This window comes from Staurois parvus, unplaced genomic scaffold (assembly GCF_062004578.1).
Source record: "Staurois parvus isolate SC_StPar_1 unplaced genomic scaffold, SC_StPar_1.0 ptg001320l, whole genome shotgun sequence".
Taxonomy (NCBI): Eukaryota; Metazoa; Chordata; class Amphibia; order Anura; family Ranidae; genus Staurois; species Staurois parvus.
Window position 1 is genome coordinate 3977 of NW_028319116.1, and position 21024 is coordinate 25000.

General features: G+C 48.1%; 1 long non-coding RNA gene across 1 annotated transcript; it reads left to right on the forward strand.

The window, feature by feature from the left end:
• The first annotated feature begins 10479 nt into the window (after positions 1 to 10479).
• LOC149437062 (uncharacterized) lies at positions 10480 to 16393 on the forward strand. The gene is made up of 2 exons (XR_016308191.1): positions 10480 to 10537; positions 16098 to 16393. It is a non-coding gene; the product is annotated as an uncharacterized LOC149437062 (long non-coding RNA).
• Positions 16394 to 21024: the final 4631 nt, after the last annotated feature.

Sequence of the window (21024 nt, forward strand, 5' to 3'; positions counted from 1 at the left end):
AATAACCCCTTCCACCTCTTTAAGGGGTGTTTGATGCTGGGAGAAGGGGCGGGGTTTAGGGTCATGTGACCCCAGTGAAAGTTGTCATGGCGGTCACATGATCGGACTGTGAATACCGATCAGGGCCTTTCCGTGAAGTGCCAGTAAACGTGCCTGAGGTGTGCAGGGTGCATGCTCTCGGCACATCTTTCGTTTACATTGGGTACACAAATATGCAGCCCCTCGGCGCCAAGGCCCAGCCACTGAGAGGCCGCATATTTGCGTGTCTTCTGCGCCAAGGAGTTAATGGCCATAGTTTTGGAATGGATAATTCAACAAGCCAAGTGGTCAGAAACAGGTGGAGGAATGGGTACACAGGACAGACTGGACAAGTTCTATCAAAAGTGGTCGACCCAGATGCATTTTATTTCCTTGAAAGGGAGCCAGCCATGCGCGGTTGTTTTGCCCCCACAGGCGTAGGAATCTACATAGGCTGCTCTATCCTATTGTCTACTTAGCACTGGAGATTGTCTATTACTCAGAAAAGGAACCCTTAGCTTTCCCTCCTTGGTATTCATCTTGTTGTTTTGGTGGGTTTTTTGGCTGATCTGTCCCCCTTATCCCCACCCATGAGGACCTGGCGATTTATGACTCGAGTTGAGGAAAGGGGTGGGGTGAACAGGGGTTTTGACTTTCCTTGCTGTATAGAGCAAACCCCCTTTTTGTGGAGCAGCCTTTTTCCACTAGGGCAAACAGAATGAAACCACAATGCAGTAATGCAGGTTAGGTGCAATCATGCTGTTTCATTCCCCATTAACACAATGGGGAAGTCTAAATTCTATGGGGTTGAGGTCAGGACTCTGTGCAGGACAGTCAAGTTCCTCCACCCCAAACTGGCTCCTCCATGTCTTTATGGACCTTGCTTTGGGCACTGGTGTGCAGTCATGTTGGAACAGGAAGGAACCATCCCCAAACTCTTCCCACAAAGTTGGGAGTATGAAATTGTCCAAGATGTCTTGGTATGATGACCCCTTAAGAGTTCCCTTCACTGGAACTAGGGGGCCAAGCCCAAGCCCTGAAAAACAACCCCACACCACACCATAATCCCCCCTCCACCAAACTTTACACTTGCCACAATGCAATCAGGCAAGTACCGTTCGCCTGGCAACCACCAAACACAGACATGTCCATCGGATTGCCAGACAGAGAAGCGTGATTGGTCACTCCAGAGAACACATCTCCACTGCACTAGAGTCCAGTGGCGGCGTGCTTTACACCACGGCATCCGACGCTTTGCATTGCACTTGGTGATGGAAGGCTTGGATGCAGCTGCTCGGCCATGGAAACCCATTCCATGAAGCTCTCTACGCACTGTTGTTGGGCTCATCTGAAGGCCACACCAAGTTTGGAGGTCTTTAGCTATTGACTCTGCAGACAGTTGGCGACTTCTTCGCACTGTGCGCTTCAGCATGCGCTGACCCCGCCCTGTCATGTGACGTGGCCTACCACTTGGTGGGTGAGTGGCTGTTGTTCCCAGTTACTTCCACTGTGTTATAATCCCACTAACAGTTGAGAGTGGAATATTTAGTAGCCAGGAAATGTCACAGATGGACTTATTGCCCAGGTGGCCACCTATCACGGGACCACGCTTGGAGTCACTGAGCTCCTGAGAGCGACCCATTCTTTCACCAATGTTTGTAGAAGCAGTCTGCATGCCTAGGGGATGATTGTATACACCTGTGTCCATGGAGGGGATTGGAACACCTGAATCACATGATTTGGAGGGCGGGCCCAAATCTTTGGGCAATATAGTGTATGTAGGATGGATATGACAGCAGCTTCTGTATCAGCAGATGGAAATTTCTTCACACTCACATTCATTCACACTTGTCCTCGTACTCCAGAGACGGCACGAACCTCACCCCCCTTCTATCTTCTGGTCGTCCAAACATAACCTCTGCTGAGTCACAAGTTGCTCTGTGTGAGGTATTAAAGGAGAAACAGAAATCCTGGAAATAATTAAAATGTTGTTACAGAACACAATCGCATTTACTCCAACAATCTGGTGATGTACAGCTACGTTCCCTGTGCACCTAAATCACTGTCACTGACAACCGATCTTCCTGTATTTTGCACCATGCAAACCGAATTCACATTATTCTTACCAAAGGCCATGTTCACCTCTAAGAGAAAAAAATGAATGCACATATAGTTGCAGAAAAAAATTGTATTTATGTGGAGGGCTGTGGTAATTCATTGAAGCTTTCTGTCAGAATATCTGTTCGCTCGTTCATCCGTACATCCTGTGCATCCCATACATCCCTGTACACCCTGTACATCCCATACATCCCGTATATCCCATACATCCTGTGCATCCCATACCTTCCGTACACCCCATACATCCCATATATCCCGTACACCCCATACATCCCATACATCCCGTACATCCCTGTACCCCCCGTACATCCCATACATCCCGTACACCCCATACATCCTGTACATCCCGTACATCCAGTACTTCCCATACATCCCTGTACATCCCATACATCCCGTACACCCCATACACCCTGTACATCCCTGTACATCCCGTACATTCCGTATACCCCATACATCCCGTACACCCCATACATCCCGTACATCCAGTACATCCCGTACATCCAGTACTTCCCATACATCCCTGTACATCCCATACATCCCGTACACCCCATACACCCTGTACATCCCTGTACATCCCTGTACATCCCGTACATTCCGTATACCCCATACATCCCGTACACCCCATACATCTCTGTACATCCTGTACGCCCCGTACATCCCATACATCCCTGTACACCCTGTACATCTCATATACCCCGTGCATCCCATATATACCATACATTCAGTACATCCCATACATCCCTGTACATCCCATACATCCCGTACACCCCGTACATCCCATACATCCCGTACACCTCATACATCCGATATATCCCGTACATTCAGTACATTCCGTACACCCCGTACATCCCATATATACCGCACATCCAGTACATCCCGTGTATCCCGTACATCCAGTACATCCCGTGTATCCCGTACATCCAGTACATTCCATATATCCCGTACATTCAGTACATCCCGTATATCCCATACATCCAGTACAGCAAGCAGATATACTGACAGGCGGGGCTGCTGTTAGAAACCACGGGGCCCCATATAGCCAACAACCTTACAGGGTCCCCCCTCAAAATGCAGTTTACTATGCTTCAGTTATGAATGAACACCATGAGTGATCGGTACCAATCACTTATTGTATTCATTCAGAAAAGGAAGGAGCTGGTAAATGTGATATATTTAGAGGACCCTTCCCCAACTCTCCATCCTGAAGGATCCTATTGTGCTCTTGCAGCTGCAGGTGGGAAGGAGAGAAGGGAAGCTGGCAGCACTGTGGGGGTGGGGGGCACACAGGGGAGCCTTGGCAGCAGGGGGAAATGTATGATGCACAGGGAGGGTGATAGGTGCACCAGGGGGGCAGTTACTGGAACCAGTCCCCTGTATGACTCCAGCTGCAGCAGCTGAAAGCCAGCAAGAGGGAGAGGAGAAGAAGCCGACTTTCACCTGCTGCAGAGGGAGCCATACAGAGGATCGGTTCCAGCAATTGCCCCCCCCCCCCACCAGGGTGATCACCCTCCCTGCCCACATTTGATTAACCCAGCCTGTCTGGGCCCCCCTGCTAGCCTGGGCCCCATACAGGAGGACTGGTGGTACCCCCTTATCCATAGCCCTGCTGACAGGTCTGCAGGAGACCTGCATGGCACCAGCTACTACTGATCCCTGGTGCAATGCTTTCCAGGCTCTTTTAGACAAAAATAATAAATGCTAATTTTTTTTACCTGAAAAAAAGGTAAAAGGTGAACTTATCCTTTAACTGAGTAACATTGATTATCTCGTTACAATGGGATCTGAAAGTGAGTGGGATATATCAGTCAGCCAGTAAACATGTTGTCCCTGAAGTTGATGTGTTAAAGCAGAAAAAATGGTCATCACAGTTTGTTGTGTATGGGGGCTGTGTAGCCGCAGACCGGTCAGGGTGCCCATGCTAACCCAAGTCCACAGCCAAAGCTCCTACAATGGGCAATGTGAGCATCAGAACGGGACCATGGAGTGATGGAAGAAGGTGGCCTGGTGTGATGAATCACGTTTTCTTTTCCATCATGTGAATAACCGGGTGTCACTTACCTGGGGAAGAGATGACACCAAAATGGGAAGAAGACAAGCCGGCAAAGGCAGTGAGATGCTTTGGGCGATGTTCTGCTGAGAAACGTTGGCTCCTACCATTCATGTGGATGTTATTTGACACGTACCACCTACCTAAACATTGTTGGTGACCAAGTCCTCCCCTTCATGGAGACGGCATTCCCTGATGGCAGTGGCCTCTTTCAGCAGAATAATTTGCCCTGCCACACTGTAAAATTGGTTCAAGAATGGTTTGAGGAACACAACATCGAGATTTAGTTGTAGACTTGGCCTACAAATTCTCCAGATCTCAATCCAATCTAGTATCTGTGGGATGCGCTGGAAAAACAAGTCCGATCCATGGAGGCCCCTTCAAACTTAAAGAACTTAAAGGATCTGATACTGACGGCTTGGCGCCAGCTACCACAATGTGCCTTCAGTGGTCTAGTGGTGTCCATGCCTGGATGGGTTAGGTCTGCTTTGGTGGCACAAGGGGGACCTAGTCAATATTAGGTGGGTGGTCATAATGTTATGGCCGATCGGTGTATTCGTATTTTCTGCAGATTATTCCATCGCTGACCTCTCTAGAGATCTGCAGAATATTGCTCTACCCCTATCCACCCAATGACAGCTCCAGACTGGTATATTCTGCAGAGTAATATGGAATAGTGATGTCACGTGTTGTACGGAGCCGTGTTGTAGCGTGCCCATAACATGTTCTCCCCCTTCCCATGCAATTGGAGTCTTTTAATCTTCCAGTTACAATGTATTCCGGTAATTTATGGACAATTGAATTTGTGGGTAACAAGGCGCTTTGTGTTCGCTGTTTGTTGATGTCAAATCAGAACTTTACAACATTACAATTTCTGATGAGATTCATTCCAGGAACACAGAGGAGTGCAGGGCTCTGCAAGGCTGCAGAATGATACCATAGTGCCCTCTAGTGCCCAATATTGGGATATGACTAACAGAACATGACATAATGTGCAACCTCTACGCAGGATGTTGTACGTTACATGCCTCTGACTGCTGCATACTGTGTGCTGTGCTGTACGTTACATACTCTGGGCTGCTGCACCCTGTACAACCTGCTGGACCCCTGCACTCTATACGTTATGCTGTACATGACCTACTCTGAACCACGGCACCCTATACGTTATGCTGTACATTACCTACTCTGGTCCACTGCACTCTATACGTTATGCTGTACATTACCTGCTCTGAACCACAGCACCCTATACATTATGCTGTACATTACCTACTCTGGACCCCTGCACTCTATACTTTATGCTGTACATTACCTACTCTGGACCCCTGCACCCTATACGTTATGCTGTACATTACCTACTCTGGACCCCTGTACTCTATACGTTATGCTGTACGTTACCTGCTCTGAACCATGGCACCCTATATGTTATGCTGCACATTACCTACTCTAGACCCCTGTACCCTATACATTATACTGTACATTACCTATTCTGGACCACAGCACCCTATACGTTATGCTGTACATTACCTAGTCTGGACCCCTGTACTCTATACGTTATGCTGTACATTACCTATTCTGGACCCCTGCACTCTACGTTATGCTGTACATTACCTACTCTGGTCCACTGCACCCTCTACGTTATGCTGTACATTACCTGCTCTGAACCACTGCACCCTATACGTTATGCTGTACATTACCTGCTCTGAACCACTGCACTCTATACGTTATGCTGTACATTACCTACTCTGGACCCCTGCACTTTATACGTTATGCTGTACATTACCTACTCTGGACTACTGCACCCTATATGTTATGCTGTACATTACCTGCTCTGGAGCCCTGCACTCTATACGTTATGCTGTACATTACCTACTCTGGACCCCTGCACTCTGTATGTTATGCTATACATTACCTGCTCTGGACCACTGCACTCTATACATTATGCTGTACATTAATACTTTGAGCTGCTGTGCTCAGTACAAGCTGCTAGACAAAATTCTACAAACCACTACTGCGCTCCATACATTATGCTGTACATTACATACTCTAGGCTGCTGCACTCTGTGCAACCTGCTGTACCAGAAATACTGTGACCCATTGCACTCTGTATGCTATGCTGTATATTACATACACTGAGCTTCTGTACAATGTACAACCTGCTGTAACAAAAATATTCTAGGGACCACTGCACTCTATATGTTATGCTGTACATTCCATACACTGGGCTGCAGCACTCTATACAACCTGTTATTATTATTACATCGAGTTTATATAGCGCCAAAGGGTTTGCTCAGCGCTGTACAATACGCTGTTCTACAAACTCTACTCCACACCCCTTCATGTGCACACTCTGCTATATATTACATCAGTTGTGGTTAACTTTCCTGACACGTGGGACAGTGACCACACCTATTTGTGAAATAGTGATCACTAGAGATGAGCGAATCGAACCAGGCGAACCGGAATTCGATACGAATTTCAGGAAAAATTCGATTCGCGTCGAATCCGAATATTTGCCTACTTCGGGTGCGCGAATCGGATTTTTCCCGATCAGCCGGCAAAAGTGTCCCTGCAGAGAGCTCCGCTATTTCTGACAGTTCTCTGACAGAAGGAACACATGTACAGCGGTTGAAACATTGTATCTATTAGTTTCCATTTAGGATACAGATGTTTCAACCGCTGTACATGTGAAGAAGCTGTCAGAGAACTGTCAGAAATAGAGGAACTCTGCACATACACTTTTTGCCGGTTTGGAATTCTTATTTTCATCCTACTTCTTCTTCTTCTTCTACTTCTTCATCCTCATCCTCATAAGAAGAAGAAGAGGATGAGGATGAGGAAGAAGAAGTAGGATGAAAATAAGAATAATTCCAAGCCGGCAAAAAGTGTATGTGCAGAGCTCCTCTAAGTGTATCTGCAGAGCTCCTCTAAGTGTATCTGCAGAGCTCCTCTAAGTGTATCTGCAGAGCTCCTCTAAGTGTATCTGCAGAATGTCATTTATGGAAACAAATAGATACAATGTTTCAACCGCTGTATGGAGTGAATGTCCCAGAACTGTCAGAAATAGACAGAAACTGTCACAGAACTGTCCTTCTTCTCATCCTTCTCCTTCTCCTTCTTCTCATCCTTCTCCTTCTTCTCATCCTTCTCCTTCTTCTCATCCTTCTCCTTCTCCTTCTTCTCATCCTTCTCCTTCTCCTCCTTCTCCTTCTCCTCCTTCTCCTTCTCCTTCTTCTCATCCTTCTCCTTCTTCTCATCCTTCTCCTTCTCCTTCTCCTTCCTCATCTCCAAGGGCATTTAAATTAAAGGTACAGTGTTCTGCACTAATTTAAAGGCTCTCTGAAGCCTAGAAACCCTTTTTATAAGTTAACTTCGTAGCGAATTAATTCGCATCGAATCGAATTTCTTCCTGGAATTCGCCGAATCAGCCGAATCGAATTTTTGAAAAATTCGCTCATCTCTAGTGATCACACCTGTGGGTGGAGCAGTGATCACACCTGTGGGTGGAGTAGATATCACTCCTGTGGGTGGAGTAGATATCACACCTGTGGGTGGAGAAGTTATCACACCTGTGGGTGGAGTAGCGATCACACCTGTGAAGGATCAGTGACTACACCGATGGGCGGAGTAGTGATCACACCTGTCGGCAGAGTAGTGATCACATCTGTGGGTGGAGTAGTGATCACACCTGTGGGTGGAGTAGTTATCACACCTGTGGGTGGAGTAGTTATCACACCTGTGGGCGGAGTAGCGATCACACCTGTGAAGGATCAGTGACTACACCGATGGGCGGAGTAGTGATCACACCTGTCGGCAGAGTAGTGATCACATCTGTGGGTGGAGTAGTTATCACTCCTGTGGGTGGAGTAGTGACCATATCTGTGGAAGGAGTAGTGACTACACCGGTGGGCGAAGTAGTGATCACACCTGTGGATGGAGTAGTGATCACACCTGTGGGCGGAGTTTTGATCACACCTGTGGGCGGAGTTTTGATCACACCTGTGGGTGGAGTAGCTGTCACACCTGTCGATGGAGTAGTGATCACACCTGTGGGCGGAGTTGTTACCACACCTGTGGATGGAGTAGTGACCACACCTGTGGGTGGAGTAGTGACTACACCTGTGGGCGGAGTTGTTACCACACCTGTTCATGGAGTAGTGACTACACCTGTGGATGGAGTAGTGACCACACCTATGGATGGAGTAGTGACCGCAACTGTGGGCGGAGTAGTGACTGCACCTGTGGGCGGAGTAGTGATCGCACCTGTGGACAGAGTAGTGGCCACACCTGTGGACGGAGTAGAGACCGCACCTGTGGACGGAGTAGAGACTGCACCTGTGGACGGAGTAGAGAACGCACCTGTGGAGGGAGTAGAGACCGCACCTGTGGGTGGAGTAGTGAAAACACCTGTGGGTGGAGCAGTGACCACACCTGTGGGTGGAGTAGTGAAAACACCTGTGGGTGAAGTAGTGATTACACCTGTGGACGGAGCAGTGACCACACCCATTGGGTGGAGTAGTGATCACACCTGTGGGCGGAGTAGAGACCGCACCTGTGGATGGAGTAGAGACCGCACCTGTGGGTGGAGTAGTGAAAACACCTGTGGGTGGAGTAATGATCACACCTGTGGATGGAGCAGTGACCACACCCGTTGGGTGGAGTAGTGATCACACCTGTGGGTGGAGTAGTGATCACACCTGTGGGTGGAGTAGTGACCACACCTGTGGATGGAGCAGTGACCACAACTGTGGGTGGAGCAGTGATCACACCCGTGGGTGGAGTAGTGATCACACCCGTGGGTGGAGTAGTGATCACACCCGTGGGTGGAGTAGTGACCACACCCGTGGGTGGAGTAGTGACCACACCTGTGAACTCTTCATTGATCATCAGGTGCAGATCCAATCAGATCCTCTCACGATAACGATATTTGGAAATGGTTTACAGTATTTTGTATCTACAATTATTACTAAATAATGAATGAAACAAATATATTACATGTTGATAAATGAGATTTATTATATTTTTGCAGATCTAAATAACTTTTTTTCTTTTTAACTACACAGAATCTGGGATCTCGTCTTCATTGAAGCTTCTAATCACATGTATCCTTCTAATTCTAATCATTTATACCATTCTCATGCTGGGCCGCATCTCTGGGTGCAGTAATATAAAAGTCAGGGGGAGTCATGTCAACACTGTGGGAGTCACTGCCAGGCTTTCACACAGTGTCACACTTGTATGCATTAGGCTCAGGGGGAAGAAAAAGAACCTGTGCCCCCTTATATCAGATTGTGCTATCAGAGACCCCTTTATATCAGGAGTCCTCAACAGAGGCCCCCTTTATTTCAGGTACCCATCAAGTTCCCACCTTACATCACAGTCCCCATCAGAGTCCATCTCAAGAACCCCCCTTCACATCTAGGTTCCCATCTGAGCCCACCTTACATCCAGGTCCCCATCAGAGTTCCAGTTTACATCAGGTTCCCATCAGAGTGCCCCTTTACATCAGATGTCCCCTTCCCCCATCAGAGTGCCCCTTTACATCAGATGTCCCCTTCCCCCATCAGAGTGCCCCTTACATCAGGTGTCCCCATCCCCCATCAGAGTTCCCCTTACATCAGGTGTCCCCATCCCCCATCAGAGTGCCCCCTTACACCAGGTGTCCCCATTCCCCATCAGAGTGCCTCGTACATCAGGTGTCCCCATCCCCCATCAGATTGCCCCCTTACACCAGATGTCCCCATCCCCCATCAGAGTGCCCCTTACATCAGGTGCCCCCATCAGAGTGCCCCCTTACACCAGATGTCCCCATCTCCCATCAGAGTGCCCCCTTACACCAGATGTCCCCATCCCCCATCAGAGTGCCCCTTACATCAGGTGCCCCCATTAGAGTGCCCCCTTACATCAGGTGTCCCCATCCCCCATCAGAGTGCCCCTTACATCAGGTGTCCCCATCCCCCATCAGAGTGCCCCTTACATCAGATATCCCCATCCCCCATCAGAGTGCCCCCTTACATCAGATATCCCCATCCCCCATCAGAGTGTCCCCTTACATCAACTGTCTGCATCAGACTGTCTCGTGGATTAGTGGATGCACTCTCAGAGACCTTGAGGGGGGCACAGCTAAAATCTGGGGGCACACAGCCCCCACTCCAGCACCCCCCTAGATCTGTTCTTATGTAATTCGATATTTCATTTGTTAGATTTGCTTTTCTTCTTTCATAATGAGATCTCCGGTCTCCGCTCTGATTGGTGGGTCAGTGTGACGTCATCAAGCAATATACAAATTATGCGGAATGATTTTTTCTGGTTACAATGTCACAGGGTGTCGGCTCTGATCCGCACAGGAGATTGCAGGTGGGATTGTCACTTTGTATCTCGTAACAACGTAACTCATCCATGACAATCAGTGCATCTGATAATATTAGATAATAGGAGAAGGAGGGGATTTGTTGGCGGCACTAACACTCCATGGGCACCTTCAGCGAGTTGTGAGCCCCATGTGGAATTTATAAGGCGTGCGGCCCTCAGTTCAGTCACAGGAAGAGTTAATCCAGAGCGGCTGTGAGGGCCACTTCCTCTGGGAGGAAACCGCAGGCTGCTATAAAGTGGGGGGTCCGGGGCGTCTGGAATTATCGTCCCACTTGTTACCTCGGCTGACACCAGCCACAGAGCTGGGATTGGTGATTCTGGAGAGCCGCCATAGAACGTGATACACCAGTCCAGCCACAGCTCACAGCAAGCTGGGGAGTCTGCAAATATTCTACACCTGCACGATGTGACACCATACAATACGACACGACGCAACACAATACGACTCGACGCAACACAATACGACACAATGCAACACAATACGACACAATGCAACACAATACGACACGACGCAACACGACTCGACGCAACACAATACGACTCGACGCAACACAATACGACACGACGCAACACAATACGACACGACGCAACACAATACGACACGACGCAACACAATACGACTCGACGCAACACAATACGACTCGACGCAACACAATACGACTCGACGCAACACAATACGACACAACGTAACACAATACGACACGACGCAATACAATACGACTCGACGTAACACAATACGACACGACGCAACACAATACGACACGACGCAACACAATACGACACGACGCAACACAATACGACTCGACGCAACACAATACGACACGACGCAACACAATACGACACGACGCAACACAATACGACACGACGTAACACAATACGACACAACGCAACACAATACGACTCGACGCAACACAATACGACACGACGCAACACAATACGACACGATGCAACACAATACGACACAACGCAACACAATACGACTCGACGCAACACAATACAACACAATGCAACACAATACGACACAATGCAACACAATACGACACGACGCAACACAATACGACACGACGTAACACAATACGACACGACGTAACACAATACGACACAACGCAACACAATACGACTCGACGCAACACAATACGACACAATGCAACACAATACGACACGACGCAACACAATACGACACAACGCAACACAATATGACACGACATGACACGATGCAACACAATATAAAATGACATAACATGACACAACGTAACACAATACGACACGACGTAACACAATACGACACAACACAATACGACACGACGCAACACAATATGACACGACACGATGCAACACAAGATAACATGACATGACACTACACAACGCAACACAATATCACACAACACAATACGACACGATGCGATGCAACACAATACGACACGACATGATGCAACACAATACGACATGACATGACACGATGCAACACAATATAACATGGCATGACACGACACAACATGACACTAAACAACGCAACACAATATGACACAACACAATACGACATGACATGACACAACACAATACGACACGACATTACATGACACAACACAATACGACATGACACGATGCAACACAATACGACATGACATGATGCAACACAATACGACACGACATTACATGACACAACACAATACGACATGACACGATGCAACACAATACGACATGACATGACACAACACAATACGACATGACATGACACAACACAATACGACACGACATTACATGACACAACACAATACGACACAACATAACATAACACAATGCAACATGACATGACACAACACAATACAACACGACGTAGCATGGCATAATGTGACAGGACATGACATAACACAACATAGCATAATATAATACGACATGACACGACACTACATACCAAAACACAGTACAACATAACACAACATGACATAACACAACACAATACAAAATAGCATAACATAACACAACATACCACAACAATTCATGTCACAAGACAATACAACGTAGCATGACAGGACATGATACAACATAACACTACATAACACAACACAATACCACATAGCATGACATAACACAACAAAACATATAAAGAAATGATACAACATGACATAACACCACACCATGACACAGTAACAAAACAGGACACAACAAATAACACAACATGACACAACACTCCATGACACGGTACAACACAATGCAATGTGACACAACATAACAAAACAACATGACAAGACACTGCGACGTGACATAACACAACATGACATAACACAACATGACATAACACAACATGACATAACACAACATGACATAACACAACATGACATAACACAACATGATATAACACAACATGACATAACACAACATGACATAACACAACATGACATAACACAACATGACATAACACAACATCATATAACACAACATGACATAACACAACATGACATAACACAACATCATATAACACAACATGACATAACACCACATGACATAACACCACATGACATAACACAACATGACATAACACAACATGACATAACACCACATGACATAACACAACATGACATAACACAACATGACATAACACAACATGATATAACACAACATGATATGGCACAACGCTATGGGGGGATTTATTAAAACTGGACCATTCAGAATCTGGCGCAGCTGAGCATGGCAGCCAATCAGCTTCTAACTTCAGCTTCTCCAATGAAGTTTCGGCAATAAAGCAGGCCATTCCCTAAGTCATATCCTGAACAAAATTTCTTTAGAAAATCAGAAATTTTGTGCATTTTTTATTCCGATGGCACCACCCTTGATTTTGAAATTCGACCTTTAACTTTTCCCTGTCCAGCTCTCCTAGAGGAACTGCCTGTCTCCTGGAATCTCCTCCATGCTCTTGTCTCCTGGAATCTCCTCCATGATCTTGTCTCCTGGAATCTCCTCCATGATCTTGAGACTGTGCTGGGAGACACAGCAAACCTTCTGGCAATGGCAGGTATTGATGTGCCATCCTGGAGGAGTTGGACTGCCTGTGCAACCTCTGTAGGGTCCAGGTATGGCCTCATGCTACCAGTAGTGACACTGACCCTAGCCAAATGCAAAACTAGTGAAAGACAGTCAGAAAAGATGAGTAGGCAAAAAACTGTCAGTGGCCTCTACCTGTAAAACCATTCCTGTTTTGGGGGTTGTCTCATTGTTGCCCACCTAGTGCACCTGTTGTTAATTTCATTACCACCAAAGCAGCTGAAACTGATGAACAACCCCCTCTGCTACTTACCTGACCAGATCAATATCCCAGGAGGTTCATGGACTTGATGCTAGACTCTGATTACAAAGTCTTCCTTTCATGTTTTGGAGCCGTGTATCTGGAAGTGTTACACTGACACGGCACTCAGCGAGCTGCATTTAATAGGAACAAAAAACAATTCGGATGACAGTTCTGATTAAAAAGAAAACGATTGTTGGTTGAACTCGATGGACTTTTGTCATAGATGCAGAGGCATCCCTAGGCAGGTGCGCGCCGCACCGGGTGACACCTACCACATGGGGTGACACCGGATCCGCTCCACGTAAAGTTGTAAAGCAAGCCGATGATCCCCGCAAGATGGATCGGATCTGCGGATAGAACATAATGGAGTCCAATCGGATCCATTCTGCGAGGATCCTCGAAGGGGGTGTCACCAAGTGTTATTGCGTTGGGTGACACCAACCCTAGGGACGCCCCTGCAGACTATAACAACGCTCACTAATGATCGAACGTTTCATTTATTGCAGGGGTGTCCAAACTTTTTTTGAAGAGTGCCAGATTTGATGAAGTGAACATGTGCGAGGGCCGACCATTTTGCCCGACATTCTGATGAACCATTAACATTAAATGCAAATGAACTATTTTATGCAAAAGTTTATTGAAAACGGCATACTTTTCATTTTGTGACTTGGATGACAAATCTAAACAGGTGTTAAATCACTCTGCCAGCACAGGGAGAAAGAAAGCCCAAATCTCGCGAGATCTCGGAGGTCGCGAGATTTGGGCTTTGTTTCTCCTTGCACTGTCTGATGACGTCAAGCGATCCTGAGCACCAATCCATTATAGCCCAAATTGATACCGTATTTTTCACTCCATAAGACGCACCTGACCATAAGACGCACCTAGGTTTTAGAGGCGAAAAAAAGGAAAAAAAATTCTGAACCAATGGACTGCAGACACAGTACAGGAGATGACCAGAGACTGCGGACACAGTACAGGAGATGACCAGAGACTGCGGACACAGTACAGGAGATGACCAGAGACTGCGGACACAGTACAGGAGATGACCAGAGACTGCGGACACAGTACAGGGGATGACCAGAGACTGCGGACACAGTACAGGAGATGACCAGAGACTGCGGACATACTACAGGAGATGACCAGAGACTGCGGACACAGTACAGGAGATGACCAGAGACTGCGGACATAGTAGAGGAGATGACCAGAGACTGCGGACACAGTACAGGAGATGACCAGAGACTGCGGACATAGTAGAGGAGATGACCAGAGACTGCGGACATACTACAGGAGATGACCAGAGACTGCGGACACAGTACAGGAGATGACCAGAGACTGCGGACACAGTACAGGAGATGACCAGAGACTGCGGACACAGTACAGGAGATGACCAGAGACTGCGGACACAGTACAGGAGATGACCAGAGACTGCGTACACAGTGCAGGAGATGACCAGAGACTGCGGACACAGTACAGGAGATGACCAGAGACTGCGGACACAGTACAGGAGATGACCAGAGACTGCGGACATAGTACAGGAGATGACCAGAGACTGCGGACATAGTACAGGAGATGACCAGAGACTGCAGACATAGTACAGGAGATGACCAGAGACTGCAGACATAGTAAATAATGGTGAATGGTAGCCCCAGTAGTAATTCCCTGCGCACCACCTGGAATCCCTCGGCCCACGTTGCGGACCCCACATATGAGCTGCCCAATATATAACTTACGGCCCTCCACTAGTGATTCTGCGAACGCCACTGGGGATTCCAGGGATCTGTCGAGCGGGAATTGACGTCATCAGCCGGCACACAGAGAAGGAAAGCCCAAATCTCACGAGATCTCGGACGTCGCGAGATTTGGGCTCTCCTTCCTGCGCCAGCTGATGATGTCAAGAGATCGCTGGAGTCCTCAGTAGCTTTCAGGGAATCACTACCGGGGGCCGTAAGTTATATATTTGGGTAGCTCACCTGTGGGGCCGTTTCAGTCCGGAACGCGGGCCGCAATTGGCCCGCGGGCCGGACTTTGGACATGCCTGATTTATTGTATAGCAAATCCCATACAATCCCGGAAATGTATAAATTGTCCAATTAGGAATTGATCAGATTTTTTTTTTGCAGAGGATAAAATTAGAATAAAATTGTAAACAAAAAGTAAAAATAAATAAACAGTCAAAGCCTTCCGACCCGAATAGACGCGGCCAGAGAGTGTATGTGATCCGTGGGGAACGATTCGTATTGTGAAATGTTTTTATTTCAGGGTTCATCCAGCAGAGGGATCACCGCAGTCCTCTGATCCCCCTTCGTGCCATCGCACAGCAAGCAGTGACATCACCGCAGACCAGGGACATGTGTCCATGTCATCATCCCCCCCTCCCCCCTCAGGGTTTGTGTGACCGCATGGAGGAAACAGACTTCACATGAGAACCTCAACCAGATGAGAAGAAGATGGAGGCCGGAGGGATGGAGGTTACTACAGTGCAGCCACCACCGGAGAGACTATTCTGTGTCACCGAAAACACATCTCTGTCCTCTAGAATAAAACCTGGAAATGTGTTTTGCTTCCTGAATATCATTTTGCAGCTCTGATTACCAAAGAAGTATCTCTGTACAATGTATTCAGAAATGTCATATGACGTCATACATCACTCCTGAAATACTCTGCACTGCTGGAGGACTCCGCTCCTTCCTCTATAACTCCTCTCTCCTGAAATACTCTGCACTGCTGGAGGACTGCGCTCCTTCCTCTATAACTCCTCTCCTGAAATACTCTGCACTGCTGGAGGACTCCGCTCCTTCCTCTATAACTCCTCTCCTGAAATACTCTGCGCTGCTGGAGGACTCCGCTCCTTCCTCTGTAACTCTCCTCTCCTGAAATACTCTGCACTGCTGGAGGACTCCGCTCCTTCCTCTATAACTCTCCTCTCCTGAAATACTCTGCACTGCTGGAGGCCTCCGCTCCTTCCTCTATAACTCCTCTCCTGAAATACTCTGCACTGCTGGAGGACTCCGCTCCTTCCTCTATAACTCATCTCCTGAAATACTCTGCACTGCTGGAGGACTCCGCTCCTTCCTCTATAACTCATCTCCTGAAATACTCTGCTCTGCTGGAGGACTCCGCTCCTTCCTCTATAACTCCTCTCTCCTGAAATACTCTGCGCTGCTGGAGGACTCCGCTCCTTCCTCTATAACTCCTCTCCTGAAATACTCTGCACTGCTGGAGGACTCCGCTCCTTCCTCTATAACTCTCCTCTCCTGAAATACTCTGCTCTGCTGGAGGACTCCGCTCCTTCCTCTATAACTCTCCTCTCCTGAAATACTCTGCACTGCTGGAGGACTCCGCTCCTTCCTCTATAACTCTCCTCTCCTGAAATACTCTGCTCTGCTGGAGGACTCCGCTCCTTCCTCTATAACTCATCTCCTGAAATACTCTGCACTGCTGGAGGACTCCGCTCCTTCCTCTATAACTCATCTCCTGAAATACTCTGCTCTGCTGGAGGACTCCGCTCCTTCCTCTATAACTCCTCTCCTGAAATACTCTGCGCTGCTGGAGGCCTCCGCTCCTTCCTCTATAACTCCTCTCTCCTGAAATACTCTGCGCTGCTGGAGGACTCCGCTCCTTCCTCTATAACTCCTCTCCTGAAATACTCTGCACTGCTGGAGGACTCCGCTCCTTCCTCTATAACTCTCCTCTCCTGAAATACTCTGCTCTGCTGGAGGACTCCGCTCCTTCCTCTATAACTCCTCTCCTGAAATACTCTGCACTGCTGGAGGACTCCGCTCCTTCCTCTATAACTCTCCTCTCCTGAAATACTCTGCTCTGCTGGAGGACTCCGCTCCTTCCTCTATAACTCATCTCCTGAAATACTCTGCTCTGCCGGAGGACTCCGCTCCTTCCTCTATAACTCATCTCCTGAAATACTCTGCACTGCTGGAGGACTCCGCTCCTTCCTCTATAACTCTCCTCTCCTGAAATACTCTGCGCTGCTGGAGGACTCCGCTCCTTCCTCTATAACTCTCCTCTCCTGAAATACTCTGCACTGCTGGAGGACTCCGCTCCTTCCTCTATAACTCCTCTCCTGAAATACTCTGCGCTGCTGGAGGACTCCGCTCCTTCCTCTATAACTCCTCTCCTGAAATACTCTGCACTGCTGGAGAACTCCGCTCCTTCCTCTATAACTCCTCTCCTGAAATACTCTGCACTGCTGGAGAACTCCGCTCCTTCCTCTATAACTCCTCTCCTGAAATACTCTGCTCTGCTGGAGGACTCCGCTCCTTCCTCTATAACTCTCCTCTCCTGAAATACTCTGCGCTGCTGGAGGACTCCGCTCCTTCCTCTATAACTCCTCTCCTGAAATACTCTGTGCTGCTGGAGGACTCCGCTCCTTCCTCTATAACTCCTCTCCTGAAATACTCTGCACTGCTGGAGGACTCCGCACCTTCCTCTATAGCTCTCCTCTCCTGAAATACTCTGCACTGCTGGAGGACTCCGCTCCTTCCTCTATAACTCTCCTCTCCTGAAATACTCTGCGCTGCTGGAGGACTCCGCTCCTTCCTCTATAACTCCTCTCCTGAAATACTCTGCACTGCTGGAGGACTCCGCACCTTCCTCTATAGCTCTCCTCTCCTGAAATACTCTGCACTGCTGGAGGACTCCGCTCCTTCCTCTATAACTCCTCTCCTGAAATACTCTGCACTGCTGGAGAACTCCGCTCCTTCCTCTATAACTCCTCTCCTGAAATACTCTGCTCTGCTGGAGGACTCCGCTCCTTCCTCTATAACTCTCCTCTCCTGAAATACTCTGCGCTGCTGGAGGACTCCGCTCCTTCCTCTATAACTCCTCTCCTGAAATACTCTGTGCTGCTGGAGGACTCCGCTCCTTCCTCTATAACTCCTCTCCTGAAATACTCTGCACTGCTGGAGGACTCCGCACCTTCCTCTATAGCTCTCCTCTCCTGAAATACTCTGCACTGCTGGAGGACTCCGCTCCTTCCTCTATAACTCTCCTCTCCTGAAATACTCTGCGCTGCTGGAGGACTCCGCTCCTTCCTCTATAACTCCTCTCCTGAAATACTCTGCACTGCTGGAGGACTCCGCACCTTCCTCTATAGCTCTCCTCTCCTGAAATACTCTGCACTGCTGGAGGACTCCTCTCCTTCCTCTATAACTCCTCTCCTGAAATACTCTGCACTGCTGGAGGACTCCGCTCCTTCCTCTATAACTCTCCTCTCCTGAAATACTCTGCGCTGCTGGAGGACTCCGCTCCTTCCTCTATAACTCTCCTCTCCTGAAATACTCTGCGCTGCTGGAGGACTCCGCTCCTTCCTCTATAACTCTCCTCTCCTGAAATACTCTGCACTGCTGGAGGACTCCGCTCCTTCCTCTATAACTCTCTTCTATTGAAATACTCTGCGCTGCTGGAGGACTCCGCTCCTTCCTCTGTAACTCTCCTCTCCTGAAATACTCTGCGCTGCTGGAGGACTCCGCTCCTTCCTCTATAACTCTCCTCTCCTGAAATACTCTGCGCTGCTGGAGGACTCCGCTCCTTCCTCTATAACTCTCTTCTATTGAAATACTCTGCGCTGCTGGAGGACTCCGCTCCTTCCTCTGTAACTCTCCTCTCCTCCAAAGATTTATGGCTGGGACCTGCTGATTGTCTCAGCGAATGACAGGTGAGAGCCTTGTGTTGGTAAACACAGAGCTCTCTTCATAGAGCAGTGATGTTCTGGTTTTTACTCCCTGCAAAGCAGGGAGTAAAAACCAGCAAATTGCTTAGTGAAACACCACACAGTAAACATTGATGGGCACATATTTAACCTCTTGATCAGCCTTGATGTTATCCCCTTCCCAGCCAGTGTCCTTAGTACAGTGACAGTGTATAATATTATCACTGATCACTGTATTCGTTTCAGTGAGGATGTCAGTGGCAGTTAATCGGTTCCCCTCAGCGTCAGCTAGTGTCAGATTGCCCGTCACACTACCACAGTCCCACTATAAGTCGCTGATCACCATCATTACTAGTATAAAAAACATAAATAAATAAAAATTCCAGTATCCATATTATAGTTTGTAGACAGTAAAACTTTCACGCAAACCAGTCAATATACGCTTATTGGGATTTTTCTTTACCAGACAGGATATTTTGTTGCAGAAAGTAGAAAGTATTGGGGTTTTTTTTCTAAATTTTGGGGTGGGGGGGTTTAGTTAAATAACCCAGCAGTGATCAAATATCACTAAAAGAAATATAACAATAATAAGCTCTATTGTTGGGAAAAAAATTATAGAAATTTTGTTTACATACAGCATTGCAAGACTGTGCAATTGCCAGTTAAAGTAGTGCAGAGCCGAACTGCAAAAAATGTCCTGTCATGAAGAGGGTAAAATCTGAGCTGAAGTGCTTAAAAAATTTTTATGAAATAACACCAAATCTCTATTGTGTTTTATATGACCTCATGATAAGTGATATTATATAATTTTGGTGTTGGAAGTCCTCGTTCTCCCTCTCCTCCCCTCTCTATCTCTCCCTTCCCGTCTCCCTCTCTCACCCCCCTCTCTCCCCCCTCTCTCTCTCACCCCTCTCTCTCTCTCACCCTCTCCCCTCTCTATCTCTCCCTTCCCGCATCCCTCTCTCTCCCCCCTCCCTCTCTCCCCCCTTCCTCTCTCCCCCCTCTCTCTCTCCCCCCTCCCTCTCTCCCCCCTCTCTCTCTCCCCCCTTCCTCTCTCTCACCCCTCTTCCTCTCCCTCTCCCCCCTTCTCTTCCTCTCCCTCACCCCCTCTTCCTCTCCCTTTCTCTTCCCTTCCCCCCCTCTCCTCCCTCTCTCTCCCCCCATCTCTCTCTCTTCCTCCCTTTCTCTCTCTCTCCCCTCTTTCTCCTTCCCTCTCATCCTCCCTCTTTCACTCCCCCTCTCTTTCTCCCTCTCCCCCACTCTCCCTCCCTTTCTCTCTTTCCTTCTCTTTCTCTCACCTTCCCTCTCCCTCTCTCTCTCTACCCCCTCCCTCTCCACCTCTATCTCCCCCCTCTCTCTCTCCCCCTCCCTCTTTTTATCTCTCCCTCCCTATCTCTTTCTCCCCTCCCTCTGTCTCATTCCCTCTCTCACCCCCCTCCCTCTCTTTCTCCCCCCCTCTCCCTCCCTCTTTTTCTCTCTCTCCCTCTCTACCCCTTCTCCCCCTTCCTCTCACCCCTCCCC